Source organism: Capsicum annuum, chromosome 6 (assembly GCF_002878395.1).
Source record: "Capsicum annuum cultivar UCD-10X-F1 chromosome 6, UCD10Xv1.1, whole genome shotgun sequence".
Taxonomy (NCBI): Eukaryota; Viridiplantae; Streptophyta; class Magnoliopsida; order Solanales; family Solanaceae; genus Capsicum; species Capsicum annuum.
The window spans coordinates 70,955,749-70,971,465 of NC_061116.1; positions in this window are offsets into that span (position 1 = coordinate 70,955,749).

A 15,717-nucleotide genomic window follows, 5' to 3' on the forward strand; every position below is an offset into this window, starting at 1 on the left:
ATAACTAGTCATAACAAAGAGGTTAATTTTAATATGATTGATCATATTGAAGATCTATACCTTAAGAAAAAGTATTCAATTGTTATTAAAATAAACAATCTTTAATCAATAATTCGATAAAGAAATCATTGAATCCTTTAACATGAAAGATATACTAAATAAATTTAAAGAACAAAATAAGACCTTTAGATAGAATTACTACACTCCAAAAATACAAAGCTTTAAAGGATAAAAGACAAAGACACAAAAAATAGAAAATCAAAAGAAACATGGTGGACCCCAGAGACAACTAAACTATAAAGACTAGAATACAAAAGGCACAAATCTTCATGGAAGAAAAGACCAAAAGTTTCTAGAAATCAGCAAAAGTCACATATTCAAGATAATTATGAAATATTTCAGTGACACGGGCTTAATAGATATAATGTCATTAACTACTCATAGACAGGTGTAAAATAAATAGCACGTATTATTACGTCGATAAATATAATAACATGTATTAAAATAGAGACAAACGTAAAATAGTTAACATGTATTAGATATTAGTCATCACTTTTTGAGGACTATTTAAGGCTTTCAACTTATATCAGTAGAGGCATTCAGAAATACCCCTACTACTTTCTCTTTCCATTTCTTCGTCTTTCCTCTCTATGTACTCTCTATTTCCCTAATTAATCAATAAAAAGTTTTTATAAGTACAACTTTTACTACTCTTCTCTACCATTTTCTTCTATTTTTCTTTGCTTTTACTTTGTTGTTTAAAGATAGTTTACAAAGTTCTAAGTATTTTAAATGTTTAAAGTAATCTTGCTATTACTTTAAATTGTGTTGCTCCCTTTGCTATTACTTTAATTTGTTTTTCTCCTATTTTTCCGATTTATCACCCTTATAATTTCAGTGCCAAGTTGCTCGGGAGGTGATACGAACATGAGCAGGAGTGGCTAAGTCATTGTGTTATCCTAGAGCCAATCAAAAATAATATTACTCTTGGAATAATCATTTCTCTATATAGTAGTTACTGTTGTTCTTCATCAATATTCTTAGTTTTACTTCTTAAGTTGGGTAGTCGTTTAATAGCGGTCTAGACGTTGGCAAGCCTGCATTTTTTTACTAGATTTGTTCTAAGTATGTGTTGTAATAGAAAGACGAACCTAGAGGGAATTACTGTATCCAAGCCTATATGAATATAATAAAAGAATGATAGAAGAAGAAAATCAGTAAATACTACACAAAGAAATAATTATTTAAGAGTAACATCCAAAGTAGATATTGGCCTGGCATAGTCTTATATCTCTTATCTGCATAAACTTAATGAATTCTATACCAAATCAAAACATAATAATAGTGTTAATATTTTTGTTACCTCTAACAAAATAGCTAAAATAGAAAGTAATTACGAAACTGAAATATTGCAAAAGAAAGTTTTAATAGAGTCTACAAAACTAGTCACTTGATTTTGTAAAAAATTATAATTCTAAAACTTTTGAACCTACTATTTCCATTAATAGGAATATTGGGGCTATTAAATTATTAGCAATTGATGGTATTAATAGGTATATAAAAGATAATAAGTTTCTTGACATAAGTCTTGTCCAACAAGTTGTTAAACCATTATATAGATTAGGTTTAGATGTTCCTATATGTCTTCTCTTAAGAGAAATAAGTTATTAAATTTTGATGATTCGTTATTAGTTGTATTACAAACTAACCTAGCCAACGAACGGGTATACTTCAATTGTTATCCTAATTTTATATATCTTAATGATCAAAATACTATGGATACATGAACATTAAATATTAATAGAAGAAACATGAAAAGTAAGGTTAATAAAGGAGAAATAGCCATAATATATAAAGTATATCATATATTAATGAAAACTACCTTAGCCCCTAAAGATAGAATAATAAGTAATAAAGGAGTTACCATACTTATGTAAGCTAATAATAATCACAATAACACTTTTGTCCCAAAAATGATAAAATAAAATGATGTATTAATAATAGGTAATTGGTATTTTGACTCCATAACAAATCAATAAATTGAAGAAGAAAATTAAAACATATAACAAGTAATACAATATCAGGATGGATCTATAAATTTAAAATTTCTAAGATCTCAATTGTTTAATCAAGCCTCTTTGAGTAGAAAAATGTACTTTTCTAGAACATCAGTCTCCAAATTTGTAGAAAAAAGGGAAGTAACTTTATAAGATATAGAAAAAAAAATTAAAAGGAGTATATTTCTCAGAAACAATTCCTAAAGTGGAATATGAACCTAGGAATCTAAAGACTAAAATATCATTAAGTCCCACTACTAGTGAAAAGCTAGGAGTAAAGGATTTCCTATGCATCATTAGGTCAGGAGAAAATTTGAACCTAACTTCGAGTATTTAGATAAACTATGGACTAGTACAAAAAATTCTATGAAAAGCCAATGTATGAACAAAGATATTCATTAAAAGAAAGATTATCCTTTACATAAAATTGGTACCCTGATACGAAAAGAATAAGATGTAATATTAATTTTTTAAAATGGTTTGAATATAGAGGTAAATTAGGAAATCATACGGAATAATTAAATACAATTGATAACAAATGTATACTTTTGACAAGGTAGTTGAATCTTGTCATGTCCCGAGGCTACCCCAAGTTATAACATAGTGCTTAAGGCCACAAGTGACTCCAAGCTAACCCATGATCTGGTATCTACTATGAACACTGAATAAAAAAAATAATACAAGCATCATATGTAGAAATTGGCTTGATAAAAGCTCCTTCAAGATGAAACACAGAAAAAATACCCAACATGTTTGAACTGCTAATATAACTAAAAACAATTCTGACTGTCTAAGAGACTCTAAAATATGTGGAGATAATGGGACAAACCTATAACTAACTCCGACTTACTGACATAAAGAAAATACTAAAAATAAATATAAATACTTATCCTTGATAGATAAAGACACACCACAACTATTGTTCAATGGTACTGAATTGACTAAGGACGATCAGGAAACTAACTTTCTAAACCTATATTGTGAAATCAGAATAACGCATCATAGAGTATGCAGTTAGCATTTTGAATATACTGGCACATGAGATAGGGACTAACTTAAATAATAAGGATATTGAACATGAATTCATGAACATGTAAAATGAATGCAAGACTAAGTAAAATATTTACTGAAATAATCTGTAAAATTGACTGACAGAATAGCTGATAAACTGAATAATTGGTCATCCAAACCTATAGTGATATAACTTGAGTACTAAACGGAAAGTGTGAGAGATATCATGTAACCGACATGCCCTAATCTAAGCTAATCAGGGTCCAACTTGTAACCCCAGTTGGAGGGTGTCAGTATCGTACCATGGATACTAACACTTGTTGTGTGGATCCACTAATCTGATGTGCAAAAGGACTAGGTTGTCACCCTATACTAGCGGGTGCCCCTAAGAGAGTGTCAACCCTCAACCGGCATGAAGACCTCCCAAAACCTACACTGGTTACGTAGTTCTAGAACTCAAGGAATGCTACTAAAGGTCACACCCTAAATTGGCAGGTGAGCACCCATCCGTAGGTTCACTCGGTGCTAAATCATACTCCAAACTGAACTGACACTACACTGGTTACATAGTTCTAGAACTCAGGGAATGCTATTAAAGGTCACACCCAATGTGCTTCGTTCTATCTCCTTTTATGAATCCATCTTTCAGTTGTGTTATGCATGCTGCATTATCTTCATATAAAATTGTGGGTACTTTGTCACATTTCAGGCCACATTTTTCTCGAATGAGATATATTATGGACCTCAACCTTACACACTCTCAGCTTGATTCATGAATAGCTATAATCCCAGCGTAATTTGATGAAGTGGCTATGATAGACTGCTTTATTGATCTCCAAGATATGGCAGTACCCCCACATATGAATACATAGCCTATTTGAGATCGAGCTTTATGCGGGTAAGATAAGTACCCAGCATTAGCATAACCAACAAAAGTGGAACTGCACTCTTTAGAATTAAATAAGCCCATATCGGTAGTCCCATTTAGGTACCGTAATATGTGTTTGATCCCATTCCAATGTCTCTTAGTAGGAGCAGAACTATACCTTGCTAGCAAATTTACTGAAAAGGCAATATCAGGCCTTGTAGTATTTGCAATATACATTAGTGCACCAATTGCACTAAGATATGGTATTTCAGGACCAAGGAGTTCCTCATTCTTTTCTTAAGGTCGGAATGGATCCTTATTCACATCAAGTTATTGAACAACTATCGAAGTACTTAATGGATGTTCTCCATCCATATAGAATTGTTTCAACACCTTTTCTATATAGGAAGATTGATTGACAAAGATACCGTTTGTCAAATGCTCAATTTGCAAACAAAGGCATAACTTTGTCTTTTCGAGACCCTTCATCTCAAATTCTTTCTTTAGGTAATCAATTGTCTTTTGAAGCTCTATTTGCATTTCAATAAGGTTTATGTCATCGACATAGACAGCAAGCATAACAAACTTCGATGTTGTTTTTTTATGAAAATACATGAGCAAATTTCATCATTCTTATAACCTTCTTTAGATAAATATTCACTAATACGGTTATACCACATGCGTCCAGATTGCTTCAAACCATATAATGATCTTTGCAATCTAATGGAATACATTTCCCGAGGCTTTGAACTATATGTTTTTGGCATTTTAAATCCTTCGAAAATTTTTCTGTATATCTCATTATCAAGTGATCCATATAGATAGGTTGTTACCACATCCATCAAATGTATTTCAAGTCTCTCATGGATAGTGAAACTAATAAGATAACGCAATATTATTGAATCTATAACTGGTGAATATGTCTCATCATAATCGACACCAGACTGTTGTAAAAATCCTCGTGCAACAAGGCGTGCTTTATACCTTTGTATTTTATTTTTCTTATTTATTTTTCGCATAAAGACCCATTTATAGCCAACAGGCTTAACACCATTAGGTGTTTGAGTTATAGGTCCAAAAACTTCACGTTTGTCAAGTGAATTCAATTTAGATTGAATTGCTTCTTACCATTTTGGCCAGTTATTTCTTTGTTGATATTCTGTGACAGATTGAGGTTCAAGATCCACTCTATGTTGCATGATTTTTATTGCAATATTGTTACAAAGACATGATCCACTAATATTTCAGATCAATTCAAATTAGTTTTAACATCACTTGAATTTATGGATAGTTCCTCATTTTCTTGAGTCTCAGGCTCATTAATTCCTTCAGGAATATCAACATTGCTCAAATCTTGAGCTTCCATATGAGGATCTTTCATAGTGTTATCTTGACCATTTGTTTTTCTTTTTCTAGGATTTCGATACTTAGAACCTAATGGTCTGCCATGCTTCAAGCATGCTTTAGATTCATTAACTCTGACACTAGTGGATGGTCCTTTAGAGACATCAATTCAAATTGAGAAATTCTCTGCAGGAATATGTAATTTAGTGATCCCTTTTAAATCTATAAATGCGTCCGGCATTTGATTTGCAATTCTCTGTAGATGAATAATCTTTTGTACTTCTTGCTCACAAATAGAAGTACGTGGATCAAGATGAGATAGTGATGGATTTTTCAACAAAATTTCTCTTTTGATGTCACTATTTTCTCCCCCTAATTTTGGAAAAACTATCTCATCAAACTGACAATCTGCAAATCGAGCAATGAACATATCTCCTGTTAATGGTTCAAGATAGCGAATAATGGAGGTTAATTCAAACCCAACATAAGTTCCTAATCTTCTTTGGGGGCCCAACTTGGTGCGGTTTGGTGGTGCTATAGGCATATATACACCGCACCCAAAAATTCTCAAATGAGATATATTAGGCTCTTGACCCAAAACCACTTGCAACGGAGAAAATTTATGATAATTTATCGGTCTAAGACGAACAAGTATTGCAGCATGCAAAATTGCATGACTCCAAACAGAAGTGGGCAACTTAGTTTTCATAAGCAATGGTCTTGCTATCAACTGTAGACATTTAATTAATGACTCAGCAAGGCCATTTTAAATGTGAACATGGGGTACAGGATGCTCCACTCTTATCCCAATTGATAAGAAATAGTCATTAAATGCTTGGGATAAAAATTCTACAGTATTATCAAGGCGAATAGACTTAATTTGATTATCGAGAAACTGTGCCCGTAATCGTATTATTTGTGCCAATAATTTTGCAAATGTCAAGTTGCGAGATGACAATAGGCACACATGAGACCATCTAGATAAAACATCTATTAGGACCATAAAGTATCTAAATGACCCACTAGGTGGGTGAATAGGTCCATAAATATCCCCATGCATGCGTTCCAAGAACGCGAGGGACTCAATCCCAACTTTTGTTGGCGATGGCCTCACAATCAGCTTGCCTTAATAGCAATCATTACATGAAAATTCACCATTCAAAGAACCTTCAAGTTCTTTAATGGATGCCCATTTGAATTTTCTATGATTCGTCTCATCATTATTGATCCTGGATGTCCCAGACGATCATGCCAAAGTACAAAATATTAGAATTTGTAAACTTTCGATTTACTATAGAATATGTCTCACTTGCACAAATCTTTGTCCAATACAGACTAGAAGATAAAGCAGGGAACTTTTCAATAACACATGTCTGCCCAGAGACATTCTTGGTGATACCAAGATATTCAAGATTAGTCTCATCAATTGTCTTGATATGATAACCATTTTCATGGATATCTTTAAAACTCATCAAGTTTCTCCTAGACTTGGGAGAGAACATAGCATTATTTATGATGAGTTTAATTCCCTTAGGCAAAATTATAATAGCTTTTCCGAAGCCTTCAATCAAATTACCACTACCATAAATTGTAGTAACATTAATCTTGCCCATGTTTAGATGAGAGAAATATTTCTCGTCTTTAAATATCATATGTGTAGTGCCAGAATTAATCAAACAAATATCTTCACAATTGGATAGCTTACTTTGAAAATTATCCATATCTTCAAATAAAGTTATGCCAAAAAAAAATATTACTATACATGCACGTGATAAAATAATCAACTAATTCTAGCCTGCACTAATTTGTATAATACTTAATCAACAAACAATCTGTGATGTAGCAAACATAATAAACTTTAATATCTAATATGTAATTACGATAAAATGCCATAACAGTTATACAGTAATAAAGTCAATGATATGTTCGCATACTTACAACAAAAATCTACATTCAAGTATACGGTAAACATGTCCATGTACTGAACACATAAAACAAGTTCATATAAATATCATAAAAGAAAAAATATTATAACTGAAAACATTAACATATTACGCTAACATAATAATAAAGTCACTGTTAACCACAAGGGTTGGTGTGGTGGTTCAACACCTCACCCCTTAAGCAAGAGGTTGGGGGTTCGATCCCCACCTCTGGTGAATGAAAAAATGTTGTGGTCAGTTCCCTACCACTTAGTGCACTGACAATAGGAACGGAGGATTAGTCTCATGACTGCTGGCTGTGGGGATACCTTAGAAAACCAAAAAAAAAATAATAAAGTCATTGTTATGCTAGTAAAATTATAAAAATAATTCGTCAATATAGTAACTTGTCATTGCATTGTTACATGTATATCAATAATATGTTCACTAACTTAATGATTACTATAGTGAGAATTTAATCTTTTGGTAATGAATAACACACATATTGCAGTACCAATAACCGTCCTTCTATAAGTATATTCATATAAATTGCCTACAAAATACCATTAATATCAAAATATAGTTACAATGCATAAATACATGACCTATCACATCTTATACACTTATGTTGAAATAAGATTTTATATAATTACTATCAAACGTCAAGTTTCAATTTTATCACTAATCCAAGTCACTATAGCACAAGTGTTGGTGTAAAAAATATTCCATGTTCATTGTGCATATAAGATTTGATTTGTTTCTTGCATGTATAGTTCTTTTTTTTTTTCAATAAATAATGATAAAATTAAAATTTAATTCAATTAAATTCAATAATAAACAACAATAATATAATTAAACTAATCAATTCTAATCGAAAACTAATAATCATGCAAACAACTACTTTTACATGATTTTTATTCTCTAACTCTTATCAACAATAAAAAAAATTAAAAGCATTCATTCTTCCATGTTTACGGAACCATCACCAATCAAGTGATCAATCTTTCTTTCAAGGTGCTTGTAAAAGTCTGCTACATCCAAGCATGTGATGTCAACATTATTTTCAGAGAGAAAGTTAGCCTCGGGATTTCTCTCTTTCTTCTTTAGTGATGCTTGATAAAGATCCACTAAGTGCTTGAGAGCACGACAGTCATATGAATAGTGTCCTTTTCTACCACATTGAAAATAAGTAACTGTTTCACGTTTCTCATTTTTTTCTTTTTGTTAGAGAATAATTAACACTCGAAACAGGGTTTCTTTCTTGGTCATCATGATCACGATCACGTCCACGACCAAAGCCGCGACCTTTTCCACGCATAGCATGGTAAACGTGCATATCATTCACCTCTGAGAATGGTGCAGATCTAGTTGGTCAGTTCTCGTGATTTTTCATCAACAAATCATTAATTTGTTCAGCCACAAGAAGATGAGAACCCAATTCAGTATACTTCTTGAAACCTTTTTCTCAATATTGTTGTTGTAATAGCACATTCGAGGCATGAAAAGTGGAGAGTGTCTTTTCCATCATATCGTCATCATTGACCGTCCCTCCACATAGTTTCAATTGAGAAGAAATTTAGAACATGGCAGAATTGTATTCATGAACAGACTTATAGTCTTAAAATCTTAGATGCATCCACTCATATCGTGCTTTCGGGAGAATGACCATCTTTAAGTGGTTAAACTTTTCTTTTAGGCTATTCCACAATATGAGTGGATCCTTAGTAATAAGGTACTCAATTTTTAGAACTTCATCAAGATGATGATGCAAGAAAATCATAGCCTTAGCACGATTTTGAATAGATGTTGTATTTTCTTTCTTTATGGCATCTCTAAGACCCATAGCATCTAGGTGAATTCAGTATCCAACACCCATGAAATATAGTTCTTGCCCGAACTTTGAAGGGCAATAAACTCACACTTCGTAAGATTATTAACCATAAAAAAAAATAAAAATAATAATACCTTAGCCTTAGCCTTCAAATTTGAGATGGTAGAGTCTCGTACAGATAACATGTTATAAAATAATAAGAACAAGAAGAAGAAATAATTTACAATAAAGGAAACCCTTGGGAATTTGCCCCTAGTTTTACACTAAAATACAAATAGATCTTGATAAACATTCACTATAATTGATATATATCTGATGTGTGAGCTAATGCTAACATATTTGAGGCTTTTAACTAAGAATAATTGCGAAGTCTTAAGCAACTTTTGTCGTTTTTGATTGCTTTATGTTTGATTTTGCAGTAGAAGCTAAGATGCTAGAGAACCAATAAGAATGGAAGCAAATGAGCTGAAATCTGAAGTAAATAAAGGCGAAGTATGGCTGACGACATTTGTGATAAGTCATCAGCCCTGTGATAAGCTATCAGCTTCATCGTCAGCAGTAGACAGGGAATTGGCCTCAGTTGAAAACTGTGATGACATTTTGTGATAGGACGTCAAGGAGCTGATAAGTTGTCAAGATTATTGTCAGCCTAAGGCAAAACATGAGAGTTGAGGAAAAGCCTTGACAACATTTGTTATAGGTCGTCAAAGAGCTAATAGGGCGTCACCATTTATCGTCAGCGTTAAGCAGCGAGTACCAAAAGCATAAAGGAAGCTGACGACATTTGTGATAAGTCGTCAGCCTCTTGATAGGCTATCATAAATAGCGTCACCTAATCCGAGGAATTTCTGAATTTTAGTATTTTATTTCCATAATTAGGGTGAACTATTTAAAGCCTTGTTTAGAGTTTTCTGAGGAGTTTCGAACCTTAGTTTTGAGACACATATTTTTGTTATTTTTTCTCTCTAGTTTCTTGACTTGAAAAAACAATTACTTTGAAGAGATTTTAATCATTACTTTAGGATTTCTACTTTGATCTAATCTGAGAAACACTTGTTGCTATTCATTTTGCTGTAAGTTTATCTTTCAAATTATGAATTCAACTTGTTGTATCGATTATTACATTATGTGTGGCTAAATCCCTTTAACCCGAATTATGGGATCTATGGGTTAGGTCTTGGTAAGTTGCTAAGTGTTCAAGATTCTAAAGGTAACAGGACTCCTTGATAATTCCGAGGTTTTAATTATTGTCTATTGGTTGCAAACGATAGATAGCACCTGCTTTGATTTGCTTAAGATAAGAAATCAACTATAGTAGAAAGTGAATTATTGACAGGGACTTGGAAGCTACCAACCTTTCATTTAATAATTGACGATGTAACAAGGTTAATTAACCTGAGGTGAAGTCTGGTCAGTGAATATAAATTTCCTAAGTCCGAGAGGATTAGGTAATTAAATGCTTAAGTACGTCGAGAGACATTTAGGCATAACTTCGATAAAGACAATCTGTTGTTCCTACCTGTCGTGAGAATCTTTAATCACTATTAGCATCTATCAAGTACCAAAACCCATAGTGAACATAATTATGGTTTTCCATAAACTCTAGATTACAAACACTGAAACTAAAGTGACCAACACTTATTTGCTGACCATTAAAAACCCCCATTTTATCTTTTCATATCATTTGTTTGAATTTAACTTGTAGCTTTAGTTTCAAACTAGTTTAATCGCCACTCACATTGTTTCGTGTGGATTTGATCCCGATTCAAAAATTGGGTAAATATATTAAAGACGATTGCCTTGTACTAAATTGACGTCTAAGTTGAGCGTTATTAAAAATGGCACTGTTGCCGGGGAACAATTTAATGTATTGAGTTGGTTTGGAATTTTAGCCTACTTGCTTGAATTCAAACTTGTAAATATTTGTTTTTAGTTTACTTTTATTTCTTGTGTTAGGTAGATTTTTATTTTAGTTTACTTATTACTATGGCATCATGGAATAAACATGATCTTGGTGGTTGGAAATCTTATCTTGATGATCTATGTCCATATTGTGATGGACCTCACTTTTGGCAAGACTGTAGATATGCTCCTCGGAGAGAGATGTGTGCACCATCTCCATCCTATTTGGAGTATGATTATTTTGTATATGGTGGTCAAGATGGACATTAGAGTGATTTCCCAAATGCGCCCTCCGCCCATTGTACTAACCCAAATTCTAGTTCTTCTTATAATTTTGATAGGTCTTTTGGTCAAGAAAAGAAAGAACGAAGCACCGAAAAGAGTGGCATTGAAGCTATGCTTCAACTAATGTTGGATCGTATAGACACAATGAATGATATCATATGTGATATATGTCAAGACATTAGGGTATTTAACAAGGAAAGAGAAAGGATAGGGGAGATGGATATCGAGGTCAATTTCTAAGGCAGTCTTTTACATTAGGTTTAGATGATATCTTATCTATGGAATCATTTAGACTAATCAAAGAGTGTGAATATGAGGAGCAAGAATCCTATACTGATGATGAGCTTGATTTTGATCAACCCTTGGAGATTTCCCAACCAACCGAACCAATCATGAAGGATAATGCCAAGATTGGGGAAATGGTGCTAGAGGCCAAAGAAGAAATCAAGCACAATCCTTGTGAAGACTCTAGTCCATTTTGGGGTAAAGATACTAACAGAGATGCTACTCCGGAAGTAAGAGTTAGTCCTCATTCAAACCACTTTTCAACGGTATGCCTGGTGGATGTGATGAAAGTCGAATCACCCAAGCAAATGATGAATTTTGAAAATGAGGAGGAAAATTTTTACATTTTGGAGTTTATCTTTCCAAAAGGGTATACCACAACCCCAATTAGGGGTGTGCATCGGTCGGTTCGGTTCGGTTTTACGTGTTATTAGTTCGATTTATCGGTTTTTGATTTTTAAATATGTAAAACCAATAACCAACCAATAAGATATTTTCTTATTGGTTTTGGTTTATCGATTTTTGGTCCTTAACGGCTCGGTTTTTGGTTTAACCAATAAGAAAATACTTATAAAATAGAAATAGTAACAACTAACATAAAAAAAAATGAAATTTTAATTACCGCCAAAACCTACGCAATGCATTTTAGTTTACAAGAATCTTCAAACTTGAACTGAATGTTAGTTAGGAAAAAATTGAATCCTAATTGTTGAAAGCTATAAATGCTTCAAGCTTTTTATTACGATAATAGCCGAACTTTATGTTGTGTCTTTATTGCCCTGAATAGATTAATACTTTGTGAATCACTGAATTATGAATTAGTAGTGCATATAATATATATACATACACATAAATATATATACATACACACACACACATATATATAGAGAGAGATAAAGAGAGAGAGAGATTGATTTAAATATATAACACAAATAGGGATAAACCAATAACTTAGTGTATCCTTATTGGGTTATCGGTTTAACCGATAACACCGATAACCCAATAAGCTAAAACCGATACCGAACCGTTTACCCAATAAATTTTTGTATAAAACCAATAAAAAATTGTTAACCCGATAACCCAATACCAATAACCCAATATCATTTTTATCGGTTCGATTTATCGGTCGGTTCGATTTTTGCACAGCCCTAACCCCAATCGTAAAAGCCAAGAAGCCTAAAGATCGATGTCCATTTAGTGACTTTTTAAGATCTGCACTGCTTTCCAATGAGCCCACACGAAAGTTTGATGCAAAGTTGGGCAAGCGGTTCAAGTCTTCGAAGTGGCATGATAGAACATTCCTTATCATGCCCTCACATTTGCCCAACGGACTTAAAAGGAGTAAAGATCAAAAGATGGGTCGACAATTCAAATCGTCTAAGGGGAGGGATAAAGAATGACTGAATAATATCATGCCGCGACACTAAATTAGGCGCTTTTTGGGAAGCAACCCAAGGTATTTTGTTATTTGTATTCGTATTATGTGATTGACATCAGATCTTTGCACCCATGGTGCCACAGGTATGTTTCTGACTCTCTTGTTTTGGTTTGACGCATTGGGGACAATGTATGATTATAAGTTGAGGGTGGGACTACTTATGGGTGTTGATGTCCTCTTGGGGTTTTTGTTATCGTGCCTCTTTTCCCCGGAGTCTTGTTCCTAGTAGAGCCGACATGTTTAGGTGTATTGTGATTTGTTGTAAAATATTATAGTTGACTAGGAGAAATACAAGTACCTTAGGCAATTAACATGTTTTTGTGATTTTTGAGCACCTCTCCAATGGACTGAGTATTTAACTGTGTGAATTGCATCTGATTGTGACCACTGTGCATCTTTGTATGGCATTAGTTTTAGTGACGCAGTAATCATTGCTAAACAGCTGCATAGACTGAATGAGTAGTAGCTTATGATATACTTGTGTGCCAAGTGCGTGTGATATCTTACTCAGTTCTCATTGTATGTTGAAATCTAGAACTTGCCCGGTTAGTCTTACTTTGGTTAAAGGATAGGGGTTAGGAAAGGATCATAGGCCGTTTTGATATTAGCTCACCTTTAGCCTAAATAACCTTCCCTGTATGTAGAATATCCCTTGATCCCTGCTTTGAGCCTAATTAGACTATTTCTTTTTATGACACCTGTCACTTTTCCATTTTATATCATAATGAACCTGTTTTGGCCCTGGTCCTCCTTGGACACTGTGCACCTTGACTAAGGAAAATGACCTAAGTTGAGGGTGGCTATCATAGAGGTGCGTGATGTAAAATGAGTAGGAAGAAAGGTAGAGTAAAAGAAAAGAATAAAAAGTTGAGTGCGGTAGAAAAGAGCAAGAAAAAGAAAAGTTGTGAAAAAAAAAAGTAATTGGGAAAAGACTGCACCCATCTTAAATAATTGTGATAAAAAAAAAGAGAAAAGCGGAAAAGGCTAATGAGTGAAACCCCCAAAAGCTAGTATAGTGTCAAGGAGGCTTAGTCACTTTAAATACCATCGAGTATCATACCAGCCCCTAGCCTACATTACAAGCCTAAGAGAAGTCCTAGAGTGATCCTAGCTGACCTATCTGAAATCTGGGTAATGAAAATAAGGGCAAGCCTATGGTACTTGGCATACACTGATTGGAACTTCGTTCTGAGAGTGAGTGTTTTGATTGTCCCCATGGTTACATATATAATTCTTGATATGAGATAAGGGGGATTTCTTTGCTGTGAGGGCACACTGGTTACATTGTTAGTTACTAACTTGTTCGGGTAGTGTAATACTGGTCTATGCATGGTTGTTATAGATGAATTGATGCTATATCTTGATTCCTGCGTGTTGCATTGGTGTTCTTCATTGTACTTACATTGACTGAATTTGGAGATGGTGAAAGTGTTTTGAGATGATATGGATGATTGACTACCAAATGTGCTTTGTATTCTCTTAGTTGTGCTGAGTTGCTTGAGGACAAACAATTGTTTTAAGTTGAGGGTGTTGATGTGTGATCTAATGCTAACACATTTGAGGCTTTTAACTAAGAATAATTGCGAAGTTTTAAGCATCTTTTGTCGTTTTTGATTGTTTTATGTTTGATTTTGCAGTAGAAGCTAAGATGCTAGAGAACCAACAAGAATGGAAACAAATGAGCTGAAATCTGAAATAAATAAAGGCGAAGTGTGTATGACGACATTTATGATAAGTCTTCAGCCCTGTGATAAGCTATCAGCTTCATTGTCAGCAGTAGACAGAGAATTGGCCTAAGTTGAAAGCTGTGATGACATTTTGTGATAGGACGTCAATGAGCTGATAAGTCGTCAAGATTGCCATCAGCCTAAGGCAGAACATGAGAGTTAAGGAAAATCCTTGACGACATTTGTGATAGGTCGTCAAGGAGCTGATAGGGCGTCACGTTTGTCGTCAGCGTTAGGCAGCGAGTACCAAAAACATAAAGGAAGCTGACGACATTTGTGATAAGTCGTCAGCCTCCTGATAGGCTATCACAAATGTCGTCACCTAATCCGAGGAATTTCTGAATTTTATTATTTTGTTTCCATAATTAGGGTGAACTATTTAAAGCCTTGTTTAGGGTTTTCTTAGGAGTTCTGAACCTGAGTTTTGAGACACATATTTTTGTTATTTTCTCTCTCTAGTTTCTTGGCTTGAAAAAAACAGTTACTTTGAAGATATTTTAATCATTACTTTGGGATTTCTTCTTTGATCTAATATGAGAAACACTCATTGTTATTCATCTTGCTGTAAGTTCATCTTTCAAATTATGAATTCAACTTGTTGTATCGATTATTACATTATGTATGGCTAAATCCCTTTAACCCGAATTATGGGATCTATGGGTTAGGTCTTGGTAAGTTGCTAAGTGTTCAAGATTCTAAATGTAAGAGGACTCCTTGATAATTCCGAGGTTTTAATTATTGTCTATTGGTTGCAAACGATAGATAGCACCTGCTTTGATTCGCTTGAGATAAGAAATCAAGTATAGTAGAAAGTGAATAATTGATAGGGACTTGGAAGCTACCAACCTTCCGTTTAATAATTGATGCTATAACAAGGTTAATTAACTTGAGGTGAAGTCTGGTCAGTGAATATAAATTCTCTAAGTCTGAGAGGATTAGGTAATTAAATGCTTAAGTAGGTCGAGAGACATTTAGGCATAACTTCGATAAAGACAATCTATTGTTCCTATCTATCATGAGAATATTGAATCACTATTAGCATCTGTC